This window comes from Mandrillus leucophaeus, unplaced genomic scaffold, assembly GCF_000951045.1.
Source record: "Mandrillus leucophaeus isolate KB7577 unplaced genomic scaffold, Mleu.le_1.0 Scaffold191, whole genome shotgun sequence".
Classification (NCBI taxonomy): Eukaryota; Metazoa; Chordata; class Mammalia; order Primates; family Cercopithecidae; genus Mandrillus; species Mandrillus leucophaeus.
Genome location: NW_012101932.1, coordinates 4,970,465 through 4,992,708, shown reverse-complemented (window position 1 = coordinate 4,992,708; position 22,244 = coordinate 4,970,465). Strand labels below are relative to the sequence as shown.

Genomic DNA, 22,244 nt, shown 5'->3' with positions numbered 1-22,244 from the left:
CATTCTATTTTGCTTGCTATTGTTTTCATTCGTCTTATGTAAACACCGAAGAGATTACCATATGACAGATCATTAGTGGTACTCGGAGAGTCTATTTGGAACTGGACTTAGTGTATCATGCAGTCATAGCTAATAACAACAGCCAAAATAAATCCCAGATCTATTCATTGTTTCGCCCCAAGAACCATAGATATACATATAGACAGTCCCCAACTTACGACAGTTTGACTTAAGATTTTGGGGCTTTACAATGGTGCAAAAGTGGTACACACTCGTTACACTCCTCAACTTACAATACAGCTATATCTGGATAAATTCATCTCAAGTTGAAAATAATAAGTCAAAAATATCGTAAGTCAAAAAAACACATATATGCATTTTCGACTTAGACATGTTCCACTAATGATGGGTTTACCAGAACATAGCCCCGTCATAAGTTGAGGAGCATTTGTATTTGATTTTCCTCCTTCATATTTTTCAAGTCCACGGGAATAAAAAGCCATGTGGAAAGTAGCTTGAGAAGCAGTTGAAGTGCTCTCACCTTTAACTCCTCTGAAACAATGATCTTTATGACCATCCATAAAGTTAAAATGAACATAGAGTTATGGTTAACTGACTGCTCCAACATTTCTAGAATTCAGTTTTTGATTTGAGACAAGGGCTGGCATCATGTATGAGGATATGGCAATTTGCAGGAAACAGCAAGAGGAAGATGAAGAAACCATAAATCTCTCACTTGAGTGAACTGGAAGAGCAGTTAGCAAGATATAAATGTGCCTTTCTCACTTTTAAGTAATTCATGGTAGTAACATCAAAGTGCAAAACAAAAATAAAACCCAGTGAGATTCTGTCTGGCTAAAAGGAAAAAAAACCTTATTTGATGCCAGCAACTATTGTACTGGCTTGCTAATTCTTACATAGTACACTTCTTATTTGATCTAACATGTAAGCACATTTGTGATTAATTTTTATATGAGATCTTCTGAAAATCGTCACAGGAAAAGTAGCAGAAAATTCTCTTTCCTCAAATTATATTTTTGTGTTCCATAACGCTTGGGTTGGGGAGGGGATCCCATTGTGGTCCTATTTATAATTAGTATACTATTACAACTCATAGAAATTTTGCTAACAGCTACATCTTAGTACTTCTGTGGTTTCTAATTTAGATGAGGCAGGTTTGTTCCCTGTTGAGGGTTTTGGTTTTGTTTGGTTTGGTTTGGTTTGGTTTGGTTTGGTTTGATCTGAATAGTTAGGCAGTTCACACAGTTGTTTTAGGAAAATTATTATTATTTCTTTAAAAGTCTTAAAGTTAATAAACAGGAGATTTAGGACAGGTTAAATAATGCTTACGATAAAAGGTTTCATCTCTCTCTCTCTGTTTCTCTGTCTTCATACAGAACCTTCTACATGGCGCATGTTTAACAAGCACTTGATAAACTGTGGGGAAAAAAGATTTTTAAATTAGATTTAGGAAAAATAGATCTCAGTTCTCATTTGTTACAAGAGGAGCCCTCTAACTCCCTACTGTAGACATAGCCATTTTCTCAGAGTTGGAGTGTCTCTTTGGCCACTTTGGGTATAAAAATGAAACTACTATCAATTAATTGTCCTCACAAGAGAATAGTATATTATATTCAAGATTATATAAAATTAATTTTATTTAACTGTATACTATTAGCTATATGAACAAGAATTTGGGCAGGAAAGCCAGAGACAAGGAAATTCCTGGCACTCTAATTGTTTTTTAGAAACAAAATGTTGAAGTGTAGTGAGCATTTTTTATTTTTAGTAAAAAAGTTATAGAGGATGATTAAGATGGAGATGATACTGGTACCTTTTTTTTGAGACAGAGTTTCACCCTTGTCTCCCAGACAAGGGTGCAGTGACGCAATCTTGGCTCACTGCAGCCTCCGCCTCCTGGGTTCAAGCAATTCTCCTGCCTCAGCCTCCCAAGTGGCTGGGATTACAGGCACCTGCCACCACGCCCAGCTAATTTTTGCATTTTTAGTAGAGACGGAGTTTCACCACATTGGCCAGGCTGGTCTTGAACTCCTGATCTCAGGTGATCCGCCCTCCTCGGCCTCCCAAAGTCCTGAGATTACAGGCATGAGCCTCCATGCCCACTACTGGTACTTTTAATGACTGGGATGAGAAGAGGTTACTTTAAAAAATTATTTTCTTTTCACTTGGTTATTTATTTTGCCCAATCAGCACTGTTCTATAAAAGCTTAGATGAGCTCAGTGTTTGAAATAGCTCCTTCTGCTCAAAGTTACTCCATTTTTCCTCTGTGGAGAGGCTATACAGAGAATTGAAGCACTTTTGTAAGCCTCAGGAGACTCTCAAGAGGAAGTCTGTCACCAGCTGGAAGGGGAATACAGCCGTTAGGGAGCAGCCTCTGAGGGGAGACTGAAGCAGGTTGCATCTTTCAGCCGTCTCTGCCACCTGCCACTCATTGTCCCTGTGGCTGTGGCCCTCATTGTCCTGGCTTCTTGGCTGTAGCTCTCAGTTAATGAAAAAACATGTGCCATTTAAAAGCAGCTGGGAGTTTCTCTCAGGAGAAACTCTTTTTGGTTATCACTATTGTTTTCTTTTGCTTGATTTTTGTTTTTTAAGTTATTTGTAGCAATTCCACCTCATTTATTCATGTGTCTTTTATCAAACTATCCCAGTTACTTTTGGAAGAGTTTTATCTCTAACAGGAAATCAACTGTCATAAATATGTTTACAAAAAAGGCAATAACTGGGCTCATTACCCCATGTGCCCTATGCTTGGGAACACAGGTGATGAGTAAGATGCATAATTTATTCTGTGTATCGGAATTTGCTGACATAGGCCAAAGACGGATATCTGTAAAAGTGGGGTTGAATTTTTATTTGCATTTGGATATTATCCTCCTTTCAGTGAATCCCCTGGGATTGCCGATTTGTGAGGGAGTCAGGCCCTTCTTGGCCAGTTTGTAAATCTCCTCCCTTCCATCTTCAGAGGCCAGCTTCAGCCAAGTGGGGACACTGCGGTGACAGGGAAGAGCCAATTGGAACAGGCCCTTCCTGGGAGCAGGCATGCAACTCATGATGTGGCAGTCAGGAGCAAAAAAACACCTCCTTTTCTTTAAAATGTAAAATGTGCTTACTATAGTTTTTTTTTATTATAATCTTATGAATCTAGCTCTAGAAAATCTTTTTAAAGCAATTCATTGGAGTTAAATACATTTCACACTGAGTTTTCAAAAAGCTTTAACTTCATGTAAACTTAGTCTATTTATTTTATTTTTTAATGATCCGTCAGGCCCTGAATTCTGTTTTGTAGTCTATGCCTTCCTGGGTCTAATAATAGCACAAGATCTTCACACCAGCTTGACATTAAAAAAATCACCTTCTAGTTTGCCTCATTAATTCAAGAAGGGTCCTATTCACTATGCTTGAGCTATTATAGCTAATAAAAGGAGAGCCTTAAATTACTTTTCTATCTCACTGATTAACGTTTCTTCTGACATCTTCTCTTTTTCTCCCACACAGTGAAAACAGAGGGAGCAATTATAGCCACTTAAAATGTCTATACTCTTCCTACGTGAAGTCTCTTGTGATAGTATTTCCCAAACTAAAATATCAGAGTCATTGCATTAGAATCTGGCATAGATTGTTCATCTGACCAGTCAAACAACACATCTGAGATGGGAATAAGGATTCTAAGGAAGGACCATTTGACCTGGTCTTAAGCTCTCTACTTATTATTGTTAGAAAGCAGCTAGCAGCAGTGTACTTGTCTCCAAAGTGAGGCAGAGCACCACAGTACTTAGCACCCTCCTATAGACCAGGGGTCCCCCAACCTCCTGGCCATGGACCAGTACTAGTACCGCACAGCGTGAGTGAGTGGCAGGCAAGTGAGCATTACAGCCTGAGCTCTGCCTCCTGTTAGATCAACAGTGGCGTTAGACTCTCTTAGGAGCACGAGCCCTATTGTGAACTATGCATGTGGGCGATCTAGGTTGTGTGCTCCCTATGAGAATCTAATGCCTGAGAACAGTTTCATTCCGAAACCATACCTCACCCCGTTTGTGGAAAAATTGTCTTCCACAAAACCAGCCCCTGGTGCCAAAAGGGTTGGGGACTGTCTGCAACCTATTTTTCCTGCCTAATCAGAAACTGCCCTGTGAAAACATGCTGCTATCACCAAGTGGTCTACTATTTTTACTTGAGATCTTCTTTGCTATCTCTGTATTCTTTCTTGTGTCTTTACACTAAAATTCTGTATCTATGCCCCAGAATTTCAAAATACTCAGTGCCCTGTATCTGCAGGTTCCATCTGCAAATTCAACCAACTGAGAATAGAAAATATTCAGAAAAAAGAATCAATAAAAAATAACAATACAACAACAAAAAGTACAAATTTGAAAATATAGCATAACAACTATATAGCATTTACATTATATCAGGTGTCATAAGTAATCTAGAGATGACTTATACAAGAGGATGTGCACAGGTTATATGCAAATACTATGCCATTTTATATAAGGGACTTCAGCATCCTCGGATTTTGGTATCTAAGGGGCTCCTGGAACCAGTTGCCCTTGGATACCAAGGGCCAACTGTATTCTTTCCTTACATGACCTACTGAAATAACTATAACTACTCTGTCATTAAACCATAATGACCACCCCACCAAGAAATAGCCTATTCTTTTGTACTCTTTTACACTTATTTTTGTCTCACTTGTTTAGCTGCTACTATATTTTTCCTGTAGTTGTTTTATTTTTTTAGAGACAGATTTCTTCTGACATCTTCTCTTTTTCTCCCACACAGTGAAAACAGAAGGAGCAATTATAGCCACTTAAAATGTCTGTACTCTTCCTACGTGAAGTCTCTTGTGATAGAATTCCCCAAACTAAAATATCAGAGTCATTGCATGAGACAGGGTCTCATTCTAATGCCCAGGCTGGAGTGCAGTGTCATGATCATACCTTACTGCAACCTTGAACTCCTGGGCTCAAGTGGTCCTCCTGCCTGAGCCTCCTGAGTAGCTCAGAATAAAGGTGCATGCCACTGTGCCCAGCTAATTTTTTAAAAAAAATTTGTAAACACTGGGGGGGTCTCACCATATCTGGTCTAAGCAGTCCTCCTACCTCAGCCTCCTAAACTGTTGGGATTACAGGCCTGAGCCACTGTGTCTGGCCTCTGTAGTTATTTTAACATGAGCAGCTGCCTCATCTCCCCAAACAGATTCTCTAGGGCAGAGATCAGTTCTTGTACTTCTTAAAGTCCAGCAAAGCAGTTGTCTCACACACACTTGGTGGGCATTAATATTAGATGGGTGGTAGATTTATGTGTTGATTCTAAGTCATTTTACCAACCAAAAATGTCAGTTTTAACATTTGCTGAAGTGGCACTTTCTAGTTTTAATCACATTTTCATATACATTATCTATTTGAGTACCCTAACTCTGTGAGAGCAGTGCTATAGCAAAAGAACTAAAGTCAAGCAAAAGCAATTGGCTTGTCTGAGATCCCACAGCAAATAAGTGACAAACCTGGGACCAGAAAGCAGGTCTCTCAATTCCACTTGAAGGACTCTTCATGATCTCCTAATGCCTCTGAGTCAACACAACATTCTTGGAAACTTTCATAGTTCCCTTTGACATCTCTGAATATTTGATAAGAGTTTGTTAATTCCTGTGAATAGTGACTTAGCAAACTAAACAGCAGATATGAAATATCTGTACCATTTTTATACACTTTTCTCTTACAGTAATTGTCTCTACCTACCTTGTTTTCATCTTCTCCAAAAAAGTATAAGCTACCTAAAGTTAGGAACCTTGTTATCAATTAATTTCTTTTATTTCCTAGGTATTGTGAATAATATTTGCAGTTTAGAATGAAAGGTATAAATAACAAAGTTCTATATAATGTATTTCTGTGGCATGATCTAGTGATGTGCAGAATGCTGTAGGAGAAAGGAGGAGGAGTAACTCACACTACCTGGGATTAAATGAGATAGATGATACCCAGAAGAATTTTTTTTCTGAGTTTGATGAGCAGATGGAAAGGCAGAGATGAATGAAAGAACATGGTGTGGTCTAAAATCAGTTAAAGGTTGAATATGATTGGCAGAAAGAGTCTTCATGTGGAAATAGTAGGGGATGAAGCAGAAAAAGTAGGTCAGATTTAAATGTGAAGGAACTTGAATATCATCTGAACTTGCTTTTCTCCTTTCAGCAAGGGAGAACCATTGAAAAATGTGATGACCATTGTGGTCAGATTTGTGTTATTGAAAGATTTGTGGCATTTGTGTCTGAAGCCACCACTAGCTAGCCTACCAAGCACCATTACATGAATTAGAAAAAGGTGCTCCTTCACCCCACTTGGTGACAACTTTCTGTTAGGGCAAAAAGCTTGTCAGAGCATGAGCAACATTTCAGCCCTATTTGCCCCCCTTGGCTGGGCATCCTTTTGTAGATACAAGCTTTACATCTGTACAAGGTGTCTTATTTTTCTCTGATCCACCTTTGTCTTCCTCACAATGCCTAGCATAGCACCTCATGTAGTTATTTTCGTTAAACAAATGGAGATTTTACATCTCAAATACATAAAGTACTTTCTGTAACTTTAAGATTTACCTCATAAGCACTTGCATAAAAATAAATTGGGCTATTAAAGATGTCTTTTGTAGAAGATACACAAATGGCCAACAAACATATGAAAAAATAGTCATCATCACTAATGATCAGGAAAATGAAAATCAAAACCACAATGCAGTACCACCTTACCCCTATAAGAATAGCCATAATCAAAAAATAATAGGTAAGGGCGTGGATGTGGTAAAAAGGAAATATCATTACACTGCTGGTGGGAATGTAAAGTAGTACAACCACTATGGAAAACAGTGTGGAGATTCCTTAAAGAACTAAAAGTAGAACTACCATTTGATCCAGCAATCCCACTACTGGTATCTACCCAGAGGAAATAAGTCATTATATGACAAAGATACTTACACATGCATGTTTATAGCAGCACAATTCGCAATTGCAAAAATATGGAACCAGCCCAATGGATAAAGAAATTGTGGCATATATATACACCATGGAATACTACTCAGCCATAAAAAGGAACGAAATAATGGTGTTTGCAGCAATCTGGATGGAATTGGCAACCATTATTCTAAGTGAAGTAACTCAGAAATGGAAACCCAAACATCTTATGTTCTCACTCATAAGTGGGAGCGAAGCTATGAGGATGCAAAGGCATAAGAATGATACAATGGACTTTGGGGACTGAGGGAAAAGGGTGTGAGAGGAGTGAGGGATAAAAGACTACACACTGGGTACAGTGTACACTGCTTGGGTGATGGGTGCACCAAAATCTCAGAAATCACCACTAAAGAACTTATCCATGTAACCAAATACCATGTGTTCCCCAAAAACCTATTGAAATAAAAAATGATAATAAATTTAATAAAAGGTCTTTTGTGCAAACTTAAACCTGCCATGAGGTACAGCACTTGGTATAAATTGCTAGAATATTAAGATTAAGGTGGATTATATCCTCTGAGCCATATTATATAACTTTGAATATAAACTGTAAGAACAAAGGCATAATCTCTGTACCTGTTTAGTGGCTAAAATATGGCTTCTCTGCTGTAAATGAATTATGAAAGGATCCTTCAGAGCAAAAATCAGCATATGCTAAAAGTAGATATTTAGGACTGTAACTTTTCAGCTAGTCCCGCACCACTCCCCTTTTCCCTTCCTCAGCATTTTATGATCTACATGCTAAGTGAAGAAATTTAGTAAAAGCCAAGACCCATCATGGCCACCTAGAACAACGTAAGTTTAGCCAAATCATTTATCATGTCTAGAACTCACTTTCATCTTTTAATAAGGGGATAGGAAAATGGTCTTTTTATAATCCTTTCAAGTGTTAAAAATCTGTGTGGTTATATACCTGTCATAAATTAAATTAATTATATAAGGAATCCCTTAGGGATTGGACCTCCAGAGATATGTAGTATGGTTACACTTCTCTTACAGTCTGTCCAGAAAGCTGGGATCTTGGGATCTTAGTCAATGCCTCTAAATATTTTCTTCTGTGGCCAAAAGATATTAATTATGGCACCAGAAGAATGGGGACCTTAAATGACTCTGACAGTACATAGAACTTGGATTTTAATAAAATTCTCCTTAGCAAACTTTAATAGTTTTCCACTGAGTAGAAATGAAAATTTCACATGCTCAGAGAGTTGAAGGCCTAGTGATTTTTTACCCTGACATCTTTGGTTGTTCTGCTTTTCACCTTCCTTAAGAACAGCTAGTCAAGTTCACTATCTATGATTTTGGAGATACTTGGATAAAAAGGGTTATAGAATGGAAATATGCAGCAGCCAACTTTTTCCTTAAACTCTTTGTTGGGAACGTAAGTGAAGGTTACAGAATTACAGTGTCGTTCATTTTAACTTACAATTTTTAAAACTTCAATGTATGGAGATACAATGTACTTACAGTGTATGGAGATTCTCTGTATTTCCAAACTTCACCTTCTGCTTAAATTGGCAACAAAAGTACATTCAGCTTACCTGAAGGCTATTTTAGATAGGATGTTTACACCAAAGCTAATCATACTCCAGAACACCTTGTGCTGCCATACCTGTATTGCTGACTCTATGCCAGGTATTTAAAACTGCTGTGAGTTTACAAGAAGTATTAGTCAGAAAGGAAGTGGATATTGAATGAGAGGCTGGTTAGCAACAAATTTCATATAACATTTTACACCCAAACATGGAAGTCTTTTTATAGGGAAGAAGTATATCCAGTGAACAAGTTAGTCAGGACCTACCAGATAATCTAGTCCCCAAGGCTGATATCCAGAGTAGATCTGTATCTATGGACAATTACTCAAGCCAGTGATAATGCCGATTTGAGCATTTTAACATTCCACCTTATTTCTACTCTTCCAAATTCTCAGTCTATTTCCTCATTCTGTTTCTCCAAAATTTTATATAAACCATTTGATCTTCAGAAGAGTGATAAAATGGAGACGGGGGGAAGGTTCTGTTAACCTGAGAGGAGCTTATGATTTTAAAAAAGAGATGTGCAAAGCATGCTATTAACTCTGTAGCATAGATTCTGGTAGTGACAGTTATTTTTGTTTGGTTATTTGAAGTGATGGAAGGTTGATTTCTAATAATAACCTAATTAATCTATATATGAAAAGATACACATGTAAAAACTGTTTCTTCTTTTAAGAACTTTTTTTTAACTATATGAAATTGAATTATGGTTAAGCACCCTGAGTTATGGAATGAGAAAGCTGTGAATCCAAATGCCAAGTCTTCCATTTCCTAGGTATGTGACCTTTTAATTCATATGTAAATAAGGCTAAGAGAGGTCCTTAACTTCATAGTTGTCCAGATTAGATGACATAATTTATATAAGGTGCTTATCCTAGTAAGCACATAACAGGTGCTCAGTAAATCAATTTTGTTATAATCAGCAAATTTAATTTGATATGTAGTATTAAAAAATTTACAATTTGCCTAATTTTTTCATATTGTGTTGCCATAGATTTTATGAATACTCATAATAAATGTTTCATTTATATATCTTGTTTTCAGTTTTAATGGTGTGTTCTTTAAACTATATTTAATAGTTTACATGCAGCATTTATTTCACCTGATTTATATTTATAAACATCTGTAATCCTATTTTTATTTTTTCCTTATTAAAGATGTATACTATTTTTTACTTTTCAAATGTGTAAAGCTAATGTTTTACACTTTCAAATGTGTAAAGCTAATTTTTTTTATAAACTGCCTGCATAATGTCCCTATTTCGGCATATTCTTTAGTTAATTGCTAGTTTCTCGCCTGTAGCTTCTTCCTAACTTTTTTTACATGTCTTATTAATTGAAAAGAAAAAAAACAGTAAACCAACTTTAGGAAGTTGAGGGTTTCTGTTTCCACTAGAATAATTGTTTAGGAAATAAGCATACCTCATTATTTTGCTCTTTTTTTGAAGTTAAGATCGGACCCCAGTGTTTAGGTAATAAGGCTGAGAAGTCTAATGCTGAGGATAGTAGCACCACATATCTGTTATTCAGTGTATGAAACACACAGTTGACATGTTCTCATTCTTCATCCCCAAATGACCATAATTCTGAGCTCTGAAAGAAGTCATTCTGTTAGAATGTTATTGAACTTTATAAAATGGTTGTTCAGAGCTGTAGTGCAGTGGTTACACTGTTCTTAAAGAAACCCTCCACTAGGTTTTAGAAACTGAAAAACAGAATTTAACCATGCCTTAGACTGACTAGAAAGAATTTAGATTCATAGGGTTTTCTCTTTTTATTTTGTTTGTGTTTCCAATTTCCAAAGATTATTTCTGATGTTCTTTAATAATAGCTCACTCCCTATTTACTATTAAATTCTGGAAAATGGGTTTTGCTTTTATATTTGTAGCAAAGTTTCCCTGTTTAGGAGCAAAGGAACTTTTGGTATAGTAAACATGCTACTTTACCATTGTGGAAGTTCCACATCATAAATTAGATATTTTCCCTTTTCCTTCAAAATTAAAAATAAGTCACACTACTTTTGGCACTTGGACAGGACAGTCTTTCAGTGACAGCAAAATTGGCCTTTTGGCATATTTTTATTCACTTTGAAAGAATCCTTAAGGAGTGGTTTTATGTTTGAAAGCAAGAATTGTATTTACTTTGCCTCAGGTAAATTTATTGCCTGAATATGTTAAAAAAACGTAAGTCAAACACTCTTAGATAAAAACAAATTAGTATCAAAAGATTTCATTACAATAACTTTTCTATATTTTATGACATAAAATAGTATATAATTAAGTTCTGTATTATTTTGAACTTTTATTTCTGCTACTACAGTAGTGATACATCTTGAGGAACTCCAAGGGGCCTAAACATAAGTTTACATAGGTATTTGAAGAATCAGTTGACTCACTGTCTGAACTGAATATGTCTGTAAAGCTATGTTTAAATATATCCCTATATTGAAACTAATCATGGCTTATAAGCTAATCACCCATGAAAAGTGTATATTTTCTTTTTAATAGCCAGTATGTTAGACAATCAATCTATAATTTATATTTATATTCATAGACACACACAGTTTCCAATTGGTATTTCAATGCCTCTTTCCTAAATATGAGTTGAAAACTAAGGACCACTAATATTTGAAGAAAACTAAAAATATAAAAGATAGTCTAAAACAAGCACAGGGAGAAGAGAGATAATTAGGGAGCAGATGAAAAAAAAAAGAGACAAGAATAATACGACCACAAAACAAGCACCAGAAGCTCTAAAACAGAAGGCTCAATTGTTCCTTAATTGAAAATGTAAAACATTCAGGTAGAAATAAAAAACAAATAGAAGAATTGGATGATCAAGTTGAAAAAGTCTCCCAGAAAGTCAAACAAAAAGACAAAGAGATGAGAACTGTAGACATGGTAACATCTGACTAATAGAGGTCTCAGAAGGAACAATGAAATCAGAAGAGAGAAAACTATCAAAACTTCTTTCCAAGAATTGAACATTAAATTTCTGGATGGAAAGCCTTTACCAAGTGTCTGGCCTCAAACCATCACATTCAGAGGACTAAAAATTTGGATTGCCACAAATTTATCAACAGCAGAAGCTATAAGACAGAAGAGCTATCTTGAAATTTCTGAGGGGAAATTATTTCCAACCTAGAGTTCTATATCTAGCCAAACAATGAAATCATATGTGAAGATGGAATAAATTCATTTTAGACATGTAAGACCTAAAATATGTTTATCTTCATGCATGTCTTTTTAGGAAGTTACTAGTAAATGCATTCCACCAAAAACAAGGAAAAAACATGGGATCCAGGAAACAGGCCATTCAGCACATGAGAACAGCGAAGAGAATTCTCAGAGCAATAAAGAAATCCTGGAAAAGACATTTTTAAGCTTTTCTATAAATCTGTCAAGGAAATTCATTCTCATCAAGTTGTCACTATTTGACTCTACTTTCCAATTGAGAATAAATAATAAGAAAGACTAGTAGGTGAAAGTTACATCAGCTACACTAGGAATTATAAAAGCAAAGTATTGCCTGAAGAAACCATCATATATTCTTTTCACCTCTTTATTCCAATCCAGAACTATGTTTCTCCATGAAAGCTTTATTTTAGAATTAAGTGTTACTGTTTTCTGTAATTTTTAAAACTTCTAATGTGTAGTTTCTGAAAGATTTTAATAGCAGAATCTTTCCCCTCCATCAAATAAAACCGTACGTGGGAAGCCCATTATATTGGATCTACTTTGGCGAGGTCCCTGTCCCACCTGCATGCCTCTTCCTCCTCCCCGGGCATGCTGCCTCCTCTGAGGCACCTTGGAGATTCCGCAGAGCAGTTTAAAAACTGTTACTGTAGCAAAAACACTGCTGAACACATGGCTTCATTCTTATTTCTCAGAAACATGAGTACCCATTAGTTTCATGAACTCACAGAAACAAAACATTCTTGTGACATGTCTTGCATAGTGGGTTGTATGCCTCTGTATCTGTGAAATGAACACTGAAAGTCCATCTTGACAAGTTTGCACCTATCTGAATATATTCCTTTTAAATGAAATGTCTTTGCCTTGGTTTCAAATAAAAATTGGAACCTCTAGTTTTTACATTCCTGACATTTTAAAGTTTGAAATTAGTAACTCATGTTTCTTTTCCCTTGTAAGTATGAGCTGAGACGAACATGAAGCACCAAAATAGCACTATACTATGGGGTGGGGAACCTGCATTTCAACTGCTCCTTGTAATACATCCTTCGTCCCCCTTAATGCAGTCTTTTCTTTTTCTGATGTCACCTTTGTAAAAGAAGCTGTTCAAAGATTCATTGTTCAGGTTTTTTTTGTTTTGCTTTGTTGAAATGGATTCTCGCTCTGTCGCCAGGCTGGAGTGCAGTGGCACGATCTCGGCTCACTGCAACCTCCACCTCCCAGGTTCAAGCGACTCTCCTGCCTCAGCCTCCCGAGTAGCTGGGACTACAGATGCCCGCCACCACGCCCAGCTAATTATTTGTATTTTAGTAGAGACAGGGTTTCACCATGTTGGCCAGGATGGTCTCGATTTCCTGACCTCATGATCCGCCCGCCTCGGCTTCCCAAAGTGCTGGGATTACAGGCGTGAGCTACCACGCCCGGCCAGATTTATAGTTTTAAATAACTTTGCAGATGTAATCTTTTCTGGTAAATAAAACTAAGAGATAGGGCTAAATGGTAAAAACAGACTAACTTAATATTACGGGAATTTTAGTTTTTATCTAGTGTGGTCATTATGGGATGTCTGTCACATCAGAATTGAATCTTCCTGTGCACCATGAAAATGTAAAAGATAAAACAGGAGAGCATGACAATAACTATCTAGTCTGAAAAATGATTTATCATCGGTGGATATTTTAAAAATGCCAACTCTGTTGCCTTTACTGCATGTATACCCTCTGTGGGGAATGGTACTCCCTAACCAAACATTTTGTGAATTGGTTAATGTTTAATTAATATTGATTAGCAAGGCTTAGAAATGTAAAAAAGAAATAGCTATAAAACTTGTGTGCTTTGTGCATCAAAGAATTTAGGTGCATGTTGCTTTCTCATTTACTTATTCCTTTTAGGTTCTTCAGCGAAATAATGCAAAAAACATAGCTCATGAAATTAAAGAGGAATACTTAAGCAGAAAAATAAAAAAGATTTTAAAAAGAAAGAGGAATACAACATCTTAAAAACCTCACCTTTTATATCCTTACTTATAATTTTAAGAATTAAAACCTTGAGCAAGTGCCTATCTTGGCAGGCAAATTATTTGACATAAAGTTTGATCAAAGTACAATTAGAAGAAAACTCAGAATCATAGCTGGAAATGTTATTATCTTCTTAGGTTCAACCTAAAAAGCCAGTGTACATACCAGTTAGCATTTCAAACTCAAAGGAATTGTTTTCATCTTAAAGACGATGAAAGGCCAGCTACATTTAGAAATCAACAACAATCCATCATTTTTATCCCTCAGTCATTCTCTAAGGGTATTTTTTTGTGACACCTGTGAAGAAGCAAAGCCATGAAGGTATATCAGTTATAACCAAATTTGCACTACTGATGATGCCATTGTAGACCACTGCAGAACAATGCTGGAGAGTGAATATAGCACTCCAGAAAAGCCTCTCACTTAGGTGCCAAGTTCAAGGCCCAAGAATTACTTAGATATACCTTTAGAGATAAATTATGTCTTCCCAAATTTCTAAGAAAATAATAGTGGGAATGGCTTGAGAATGTTCTTCTATGCTTTTTTGCCATCTTCTGGCTTTTTTCACTTGTGAAAACTGCGTCAATCATTGTTGTTTTGGTTTTTTGTTTTGTTTTGTTTTAATTAAATAAGGATCATTTTATTATCAAGAATTGAAGGTTTCTGCGAATTTCTGCCAGCAGGGTCACAGCTGCCAGCAATGCACAGCTTTGGTGTGAGGTAATAGGGGTTCCATGTGGATACTGTCCCTAGACTAAGGGAAAGCCCCATTGCTGAGGCTTGTTTGGTGATTCTGCCTACCAACCCCATTTTAAATAGCTTATCATGTGTGGTTTATGGCTTGTAGGATGCTTATTCCTCTGGGTTAAGTTTTCCTCTTATTCTCCTTTGGTGTCTAGCTGACTTAGTTGTGAGAGCAGAAGATTACCTGGGTGCTTGAGACCCATTGTTCATGTGATGGAACTGTGATGCACATACATTTGAATACATTTAAGTTTTTTTATTTGCCATTTCTAACTTATACTGGAAAGCCATCCTGGTCCTACAGTTAAAATTTTTCCCTGAGTATTATTCCTAATATGTTTTTATTTTCATTCCCCAAAATGATGTTTATAATTCTCATTTTCTCACTGGCACATTAGTAAGATTTACTTATGCTGGTTTTGAAAGGTTTAGAATAATCAGTATTTCACTTGCTAAAAATCGAAACATTAACAATAATACACTGTAATACATAGTGAACTTATTTGAGGCATTGACACCAATGATCTTTCCTATCAACTTATAAATGCTTCCACTGATCAGCAAAGGTAGTGCAAGATTTCATCACTCAGTCCTGATACTCAGATAACACCAGAGTAGTCAGGGTGACACTGTTGAGCTTCTGACTGCTAGAAAATGTTTTGCTTTCCATTTTTCAAAGATAGTTGTTGACAGATAATCCATTCTCTTTGGGTATGTATGTAATGAAAATAGCCACCGTGAGCTCAGTAAACCCCTCCTTACTAAATATACACAAAAATCCATTTTTATGTTTTTGTTATTTACAAAACTTGGTTATGTACAATAACACGAACATACAAACTTCCCCCTTCATGCTTATTTGCTGTTTACCAATATCATTACCCTTGAGACTCCAGTATTAGATGCTATATGACTGTACAAATTGGTTTGGGATTACAGTCGTTTCTCCTCAGAACCCCACTTAGCAATTTCTATGATTCTCAGGGAAAATGCTCCAGCAGAAGTAGACCTTTAGGAATTAGAGACAAGTTACAACCAAAGTGGGGACATATCTACCTGCAGCAGCTTATAAAAGCACATGAGATACAAGCATCGTGGACTACTCACATTGACATCTACTTGCAGATGCTGGTCATTAGTGACTTCACTGAGCACTGAAGGCAGTTTCATTGGAGGAGCAGTAAGGGCAAAAACTAGATCGTAGAGAACTAAAGTCAAAATAGTAGTTGAAATTTATTCTGGATATCTCCTTTCAAGAATTTTGAATGAAAAAGAGAGGAGAGAGATTAGATTGGTAACTAGAGAGATACTGGTAGGGGCAAGGTATATTCATAGAATGGAAGAGACTTGAACATGTTTATAGGTTGAAGTGGAAGAGTCAGCAGAGAGAAGAGTGTGAAAATATCCAAGAGAAAAATGAGAAAGGGGATAACTAATGAAGGAAGATCACAGAAGACTGCAGTCATGGACACAAAGAAAGGTTTTGCCTTCAGCTGAAGGATAGGAGACTTTATTCTCTTATTCAGAAAGAAGTAAGAATGATTGTGAATATAGACAATTTCTTAGGTAGAGGGCTAGAAAGGTGAAAAGGGTGGTTGGACTCAGTCATCGCTAAGCTTCAACTTAAAAGCCTTTTCCACGAATCTTTTATTTTATATTACTGGATCCATATATAATGAGCTACGTTAACATTGGGTTTTACTGTACATTATGCATAGTATAATACACAGAAAGTCTGATCCCTCTTTTTAAATAATATATAGAAATCTAAACTTTATCAATGTAAACATACTGAGTTTGAGGTGTCTATGGATCATCTTAATGGAGATGTCATACAGATTAGCTTTCATTTTTAAATTTCTCCCTATTTCATTGAAAATATAATTCACTATATAAACTTCTAATACAGATATATTACATAAAGACAAAGGAGAAGCTCTATATGTATGGATGATCACATACTAATGGAAGATTTTTTAAATTATAAATTAATAATGTTTCCTAGACAAGGCAATGGGATTGAGTATACAAGTTGAACATCCCTAATCTGAAAATCCAAAATCCAAAATGCTCCAAAATCCAAAACTTTTTGAGCACTGGCATGATGCCCCAAGTGGAAAATTCCACACCTGACTTCATGTGATGGGCTGCAGTAAAACATTGTTTCATGCACATGATTATTTATTGTATAAAATTTCTTTCAGGCTATCTGTATAAGATGTAGATGAAACACAAATGAAGTTCATGTTTAGACTTGGATCCCATCCCCAAGAGAAATTATTATGTATATGCAAATATTCTTGAATCCAAAATTTAAATACTTCTGGTTTCAAGCATTTTGGAATAGGGTTACTTAACCTGTACTGAGGTGACAGGTAATCTCTTAGTCTTCTGGCTTTATATAATTACTAGTTAGCTCAGGACTTGTCTATGTTAGAAGTCTTGTCCATGCCACATTTTTTCCGGTTAAACTTCTACTGTAGCTTTTTCTTATTTTCTGACCTGCTTGATAATCTATTCTTATATTCATTCTCACAGTGAATTAGTCTATACAGTGCATTAGTTATAACTCAGTGTATTCTTAAAGGGTTTCCTCAATTATTTTATATTTGACCTGCAATAATCTGAGAACTATTTTCATTTTCCATACATAATGGCTTTGTAATTCAGTGTTAAAGCTTTGGAATCTTCAGAGTTAATTGATAAAAGAAAACTAATAGTGCCTGGCCCCCAGTTTGCACTTAATAAATGTTTGATGAATGAAAGACTGAATGCATGCAATTTCATTTTTGTGAAAGTTTACCATACTAAAAACTCTCTAATTTTTTTTTTTTTTAAAGAAATAGTACATGTTCTTTTTGGACTGTCTGAAACCATTGAATCTTAACCATAATAACAAATAACTTTTATGAGTCCCAAGCTGGAGATAAAGAGACCTAGTTACTTCCTTTTACCTTGGGTATGAGTTTTGATATTTGATGATAACAAATTTGGATCGTTGCTGGTTTGGGCAAGATTCAGATTAATTATATAAAAGAGTACATAATTTAAAAAAAAAAAAAAAAACCCTATCATATCCTGTTACCCAGTTCTCTGGTACAAGAGCTTTAGGCACTGATTTAATCTTGAAATGATAATTGGACTTCCCACTAGATTAGCCCATATGTTTTGAGAGGCTGTCTGGTAATGAGAGGATGTCATTCCTATATGAAGGAACATGAGGCAAGAATCCAGAATGAAGAACCATTAGTCTGTCTTACCAGAGTTCTAACAACACTGTGATCTGAAAATGTTTTGGCCAAAGTCGGATTTACTGAGGGTCATAATTTTCAGTAAAAGGAATCCCAGAGGAAGTTATTTGATGGTTGGAATAAAAATATGACTTATACACTACATGATTCAGCTGCTTTGGTGTTGTTTTTTGAGTTGTACCCATATATTCACCTTCACATCCAAGTGTGCTGGAAATAGTTTGTGTTCTGATTGAATTATGTTCTCCTTAATTTCCTCTGCAATGCTTTTCCCTCAGGCAGACCTTTGAGGGATTGTCTTTTTTACCTCCTCCATTTACACCATTCTCATTTTATGTGTTCAAGTTAAATGTGAACAGTGCAAACAACTACCCTGTAAAACATACCATTTCTTTCCTTGAATCAATGCATTCACTTTTCTGGTAAATGATTTTGGCGGCCTGCAGAAACCAAATGATGAGACCCCTGTAGGTGGTGAAGAGGAGTTTGCAAGCAATGTTTGCATAAAGTTCTCCTGGCCTCTTCTGCTCTTGTTTGGTTTGTTCTTTTAAACACTGTCTTAACTACAAAATTTTTTTTTATGACTTTGGTCTCTTTGGAGCAAGGAAAATGACCTGGAGGGACAGTCCTATGGCAGTCCAGCTTATATTCTTATGTAATTGACTTAACTGATGTATGCCTTGGTTTTCCTTTTTTTATATATATATAACTTTTATTTTAGGTTCAAGTGGTACATGTGCAGGTTTGTTACATAGGTAAACTGCATGTCATGGGGGTTTCATGTACAGATCATTTCATTGCCCAGGTAATAAGCACAGTATCAGATAGGTATTTTTTCTGATCCTCTCCTTTCTCCAACCCCCCAACCTCAAGTAGGCCTTAGTGTCTGTTGTTCCCCTCTTTGTGTCCATGTGTTCTTGTTGTTTACCTTCTTATAAGTGAGAACATGTGGTATTTGGTTTTCTGCTGCTGCGTCAGTTTGCTTAGGATAATGGCCTCCAGCTTCATCTATGCTGCTGCAAAAGACATGATCTTGTGTTTTATGGCTGCATAGTATTCTGTGATATATATGTGCCATTTTTTCTTTACCCAGTCTACTATTAATAAGCATCTAGGTTGACTCCATATCTTTGCTATTATGAATAGTGCTACAGTGAACATACATATGCATGTGTCTTTATTGTAGAATGATTTCTATTCCTTTGAGTATCTACCCCGTAATGGGACTGCTGGCTTAAATGATAATTCTGTTTTGAATTCTTTGAGGAATTGCCATACTGCTTTCCACAATGGCTAAGTTCATTTAAACTCCCACCAGTAGGATATAATCATTCCCTTTTCCCTGACACCTCACCAGAGTGGTTTTTTTTACTTTTTAATAATAGCCACTCTGACTGGTGTCAAATGGTATCTCGTTGTGGTTTTGACTTGCATTTCGCTAATGATTAGTGATGTTGAGCATTTTTCTGTATGCTTGTTGACCACATGTATGTCTTCTTTTGAAAGTGTCTGTTCATATTCTTTGCCCACTTTTTAATGATGCTGAGGTTTTTTTGCCTGTAAATGTTAAGTTCCTTATAGATTCTGGATATTTTATCTTTGTGGGATGCATAGCTGCAAATATTTTCTCCCATTCTGTAGATTATCTATTTACTCTGTCAGTAGTTTCTTTTGATATACAAAAGCTCTTTAGTTTAATCAAGTCCCATTTGTCAATTTTTGTTTTCATTGCAATTGCCTTTGGCATCTTCATCATGAGATCTTTGTCAGGCCTCAAGTCCAGAATGGTATCTCCTACGTTATCTTCCAGGGATTTTATAGGTTTAGGTTTTACATTTACATCTTTAATCCATCTTGAGTTGATTTTTGTATATGATGTAAAGAAGGGGTCTAGTTTCAATCTTCTGTACATGACTAGCCAATTCCCCCAGCACCGCTTACTGAGTAGGGAGTCCTTGCTCTATTGCTTGTTTTTGCTGACTTTGTCAAAACTCAGATAGTTGTAGGCATATGGTCTTATTTCTGGGTTCTATTCTGTTTATTGGTCTATGTTTCTAGTTTTTTTACCAGTACCATGTTGTTTTGGTTACTGTAGCCTTGTAGTATAGTTTGAAGTTGAGTAACATGATGCCTCCAACTTTGTTCATTTTGCTTAGGATTATGTTGGCTATTGGGCTTTTTGGTTTCGTATGAATTTTAAAATAGTTTTTTCTAATTCTGTGAAGAATGTCATTGGTAATTTGATAGGAATAGCACTGAATCTGTAAATTGCTTTGGACATTGTGGCCATTTTAACAGTATTGATTTCTTCCTATCTGTGAGCATGGAATGTTTTTCTATTTTTGTGTTATCTTTGATTTCTTTCAGCAGTGTCATAATTCTCCTTGTAGACATCTTTCACTTCCTTGGTTAGCCGTATTCTTAGGTATAGTTTATTATTTTTGTGGCAATTGTGCGTGGGATTGCATTCTTGATTTGGCTCTCAGCTTGGATGTTTTTGGTGTACACAAATGCTACTGATTTTTGTACATTGACTTTGTATCCTGAAACTTTTACTGAAGTTATCAGATCCAGGAGCTTTTGGGCTGAAGCTATGGGGTTTTCTAGATATAGAATCATGTTGTCTGCAAGCAGGGATAGTTTGACTTTTTCTCTTCCTATTTGGATATCTTATTTCTTCCTCTTACTTGATTTCTCTGGCCAGGACTTCCAGTACTATGCGGAGTAGGAGTAGTGAGAGAGGGCATTCTGGTCTTATGCTGTTTTTCAAGGAGAATGCTTCCATCTTTTGCCCATTCAGTATGATGTTGGTTGTGAGTTTGTCATAGATGGCTCTTATTATTTTGAAGTTTGTTCCTTCTATGCCTGGTTTATTGAGGGTTTTCTAAATGAAGCATTGTTGAATTGTATCAAAAGCTTTTTCTGAATCTATTGACATAGTCATGTTTCTGTTTTTAGCTCTGTTTATAGAATTAATCACATTTATTGATTTGTAATGCTGAAAAAAACTTCCATCCCAGGGATAAAGCCTACTTGATCATGGTGGATTTGCTTTTTCATGTGCTACTGGATTTGGTTTGCTAGTATTTTGTTGAGGATTTTTGTATCAATGTCCATCGAGTATATTGGCCCTAAGTTTTCTTTTTTTGTTGTGTTTCTGCCAGATTTGGGTATCACAATGATGCTGGCCTCATAGAATGAGTTGGGGAGGGATCCCTCCTCCCTAATTTTTTGAAATTGTTTCAGTAGGAATGGTACCAGCTGTTCTTTATACATCTGGTAGAATTCTGTCTGGTCCTGGGCTTTTCTTTGTTGGTAGACTTTTTTATTACTGCTTCAGTTTTGGAACTTGTTATTGGTCTGTTTAGGGATTCATTTTCTTAGGTTCAGTCTTGGGAGGTTGTATGTGTCCAGGAATTTATCAGTTTATTCTAGATCTTCTAGTTTGTATGCACAGAGGTCTTCATAGTACTCTCTGAGGGTTTTTTTTTGTATTTCTGTGAGGTCAGTGGTAACGTCCCCTTTGTCATTTCTAATTGTGTTTATTTGGATCTTTCTTTTTATTAGTCTAGCTAGTGGTCTGTCTTATTAATTTTTTCAAAGAAGCTATGCCTGGATTCATTGACCTTCTGTATGGTTTTTCATATCTCAGTTTCCTTCAATTCAGCTCTGATTTTGGTGATTTCTTGTCTTTTGCAACCTTTGGGATTTATTTGTTTTTGATACTCTAGTTCTTCTAGTTGTGATAGGATGTTGTTAATTTGAGATCTTGCTAACTTTTTGATGTGAGCTTTTAACACTATAAACTTCCCTCTCAACACTGCCTTAGCTGTGTCCTAGAGATTCAGGTATGTTGTATCTTTGTTCTCATTAGTTTTGAAGAATTTCTTGATTTCTGCCCTAATTTCATCATTTACCCAAAAGTCACTTGAGAGCAGGCTGTTTAATATCCATCTAATTGTATGGTTTGAGCAATTTTCTTAATATTGATTTTCATTTTATTGTCTTTTGCCTTAATTTTCATTTATAAAAATATAAAAAAATATAAATATAACACATGTGATAAATGCAGGAAGTACAATACTCATGCTTTTTCTTTGATATGTACATTCCAGAAATTAGTTATGTTTACACATTAGGGTGAGTCATATGCTGAGCCTTTAAGGGGAAATTTTAAACCTTAATCTGTATATTTCTAATGTAAATGGCACCATATATCTCTGGGACACAGTAACAGACCCCAGAATTTAGGACCATGTCAAAGAAATCTGAAATGTTTTAATTTTTCTCCTACTGTGAGTTTGCTTTATCTCTGCTTGAAAAATGAAGTTTCTTTTCGGCCAGACACAGTGGCTCACACCTGTAATCCCAGCACTTTGGGAGGCCAAGGCAGGTGGATCACCTTAGGTCAGGAGTTTGAGACCAGCCTAGCCAACGTGGTGAAACCCCATCTCTACTAAAAATACAAAAATGAGCCGGGTGTG

General features: G+C 36.1%; 1 protein-coding gene across 1 annotated transcript in view; it reads left to right on the top strand.

The window, feature by feature from the left end:
• Positions 1 to 22,244, top strand: part of SPATA5 (spermatogenesis associated 5) — a 362,495-nt gene that overhangs the window by 302,863 nt on the left and 37,388 nt on the right. The gene's annotated exons all lie outside the window — the stretch shown is intronic.